Source organism: Carlito syrichta, unplaced genomic scaffold, assembly GCF_000164805.1.
Source record: "Carlito syrichta isolate Samal-C Ts95f unplaced genomic scaffold, Tarsius_syrichta-2.0.1 Scaffold202150, whole genome shotgun sequence".
NCBI lineage: Eukaryota > Metazoa > Chordata > Mammalia > Primates > Tarsiidae > Carlito > Carlito syrichta.
The window spans coordinates 6455-9867 of NW_007146246.1; the positions used below are offsets into that span (position 1 = coordinate 6455).

Here is a 3413-nt window from a genome sequence, read left to right on the forward strand (position 1 = left end):
GCTGGTGCCTCATTACCTTGGTCCCTAAGCCTTCTAAGTAGAAGCAATACTGATTCCTGTTAGCAAGGAAAAGAGATTATCAGCACAACTTTCACATAACTGCTAAGACTCTCTTAACAGCTGAGAACCCCAACACAGCCTACTCCAGGCTCAAACGAGAAGAAAGGTAGCTTAACACTTCTCATATGGTCCCCAAGCATTACCAATCTCAGTGACTGCACAGAGCTCAAATGCCGGTGTGCTCATGTATGGGACATGACACATTGGTGTCTATCTTGGAAAGATGCACACAGGTCACACACAGCATTTTCCAAAGTGGCACTGTGATATGGGTCCTTTTAGGTTTGGCTCGTGATATACTGTTGACCCATTCCAATGGGTACACAAAGAAGAAGAAAAAAGCAGAATCAGAGCTGAGTTCCCCTTTAAAAGCCAAACATCTACATCTAGAAGGAGGCTTTCCTACCTGAGAGCCCTCACACTAATGGGTTCCCCCCCCCCAGAAACCCTCAGGTTTCAAGGTTAGTTACAGGGTAGCCAGGTAGGGTAGGGCTGGCTGTAGGTAACTGGAGGATGGGCAACATAGTAGTTGTGAAGTTGCCATCACTGACTTAAGGAGCCAGCTGAATAGGAACAGGTGACGTTGGTGGCATTGCAGATGATGTTTTGTTCTGCCAGCACTGCAAAGGCCAGGAGGGAGATGAGGTTCAGGGTCTGCCTGTGTTCATGTCCCATGAGGCACACGGTGCTCTCATTCACCACTCTGCAGAGGATCATGAGGTAGTCATACTTGCTTCTCTCTTCTTCGGCAAAATGGTTTTGAAGGTAGGTCTCCAACTTCTTTGCTGTTCAAGGATGCCTGGGAAGTCGATGAAAAACCTGGAACACATGTAGCGTTCCAGCATCTTGATTTTTTCCTGCACGAGAAGGTTGCTGTACTTGAGGAGTCCCCTGCCTCTGATTTCTTCAGGGTTCTTGGTTGTGATCAGTCTGTTCTGCAGATGGTCAAAGGTTTCCTTAAAGTCCCCGTACACACTCTCCCCGATCACAGTGGGGTGGAAATGCTCAGAGATGGGGTTGGTGAAGCAGTCGTAGAAGAAGAGCAAAGAATCCAGGATGATTTGGAAAGAGTTTACGCTGAACTCAAACTGACACTGGATGGAGTCAACAAATTTCAGCTCCACGTTCCTCCCATTCTTGTTGGAGAGGGAGACCAGGCTCCAGCAGTCAGTGTCCATGCAAACCCTCACCAGTTTCTGCACATACGCCTCCTTCAGAGTGACTGGGCTGATCTTGAGCTTGTTCACGCCCTCTGGCAGGATTATTCAAGAGGGAACACAGAACCACATCTCAGATCAGCTGAAATTCTGCCTCTGTTGGAAGAGTCCTGTGAAAGGTGAGATCCAGGTCTTTGCAGCCCAAGCCATTGTCTTTGACCAAAACGTGACCAGCCGCGGAGCCATTCAACCGGACGTCCTTCACTTTGATGCCTGCCTCCTCCAGCCAGTTGTGAATGTTCTGGACGATGTCCTTCAGAGTTATCTCCAGTGTTGGAAGGTTGCCTTGTCCATGGGTGGGGACGACCTCAGTCAGGGCCTCATGCAGCCTGCTAACCTGATCCCAGTTAAGCATGCTGAATAACATGCAGTCCCTGGTCCAGCTGCTCTCCTCTGTCATCTTGAGGGATGTTCTGACCAGGAAAACTGAAAGTGAGGGGTGAGAAACAGAGTTAGGATTCACTTCTACATGGCAAAGCAGTTTGAGTAACTCAGAGATGTTGACTGAGGTCTGAACATCTTCCTATAAAATGGCGATGAACAGCACCCTACTACCCAGGATTGCTGAGGGCTAAATGTGTTGAAGACACAAGGAACGGTGCCTCTGCAGAAGGACAGATGCTCACAGACTGATTCTATGTCACTTTAGATGGCTTTCCAGTTCTGTTTCATGTGGGTTTTTGTTATTGTTTTGTTTGCTTTGCCTGTGTAGGAGCAGGGGATGGCATGTGCTGACGTGTGTCAAGAAAACCAAGTCACCTAAGCACAACATTATTTGACAACAAGCCCATAGGATTTGCTAATTCTCTGTTTTCCATAGAAGTTATTTTTCCCTACCCTTCATTGCAAGAAATACACATCAAAAGATGACTAGGGCATCAAGTGGGCAACGTACTTACTGGTTCAAGATAAACATATTTTTATGGTAATTCCAACTTTGCCATAAATTTGTGAATAAATTAAACTTAAAGGTAAATAAGAGTTACCTGTTATTAGAACCACAATGCACTTTCCCTTCAAGTCATTTTTTCTTTCAAATGTGATCATGGCAATAGCCACAATCCTGAAGTAACATGTAAATCATTTTAATAAGCCAACACCGGAAATGCAATGGTCCCAAATGACTTCACTTCTTGTTTTGGTCAGCATTCCCATTTTTAACCAGGGTGTCTAAAAACTTTTAAAATGCATTGCTCAAAATTAACAAAGCTATATAAATGTAAAATAAATGTAAATCATTATACTTTCAAATAAAGTTTATTTGAAATTCCCCAAAAAAAGGAAAAAGAAGTTACTTTTCTTGCTTTTGACTTTTTTAACGACATCTTGAACTGGTTGATACCGAGGCTACTGCACCCACACATACAACACACTACACACACACACACACACACACACACACACACACACACACACACACGTCCTCCTGAATACATGGATCGATCCTCATCTCTGGGCTACAACCTCACCAAGCAATGTGAGTCCAATCACTCCTACTAGAATAAAGCACATGACTGCAATCATGTTCCCATGCCCCTTCCACTTACAGGAGCAGTCGATTCTATACCAAATACTTCTGCCAGTCAGGGTACAGAGAACCAATGAGTTGTCAGAATAGCAAGAATTCTGGTCAATGGAAGGCTAGGTCCTCTATGCAGTGAAATCACTCTGTCCAGCAAGGATGCCCTGCACAGAACATGGTCAACTTCCTCAGGGCAGTGTGAAAGTTCAACTGCATCTTGAATAATAGTACCGTAAAGCTACCTAAGGAGAATAACGTTAGCATTGAGTTCCAGGAGAAGGAGGTCATCTCTCACCCTACACTTGCTAGAACTGCAAAGTTCCCAAAGTAATTTTCAACTACATTCTACTTTCAAAAAAATGAAACCCTAATATGAAAAAAAAATACTAATATATTAAAAAGTCAAGGTGCCAATGGAGTCACATGGGCTAGGTGGACGTAAAAGCCAACAACAAAAGGTCAAGGTGCTGTCCCCAGATTTCACCATGACCAGTTTTCCTACCCCCTTCGCCTTTCTGACTTGCTAGATATACACAAAATCCATCCCAATGACTTCTGCAGTTTCATTGTTTGGAAGCTGCTGCATTTGAATACACAACGGCATGCATTCTCCC

The 3413-nt window shown here is 44.5% G+C and overlaps 1 pseudogene; it reads right to left on the reverse strand.

Moving 5' to 3' along the window:
• Positions 1–522: 522 nt before the first annotated feature.
• On the reverse strand, positions 523–1686 carry LOC103253128 (annotated as a pseudogene).
• Positions 1687–3413: the final 1727 nt, after the last annotated feature.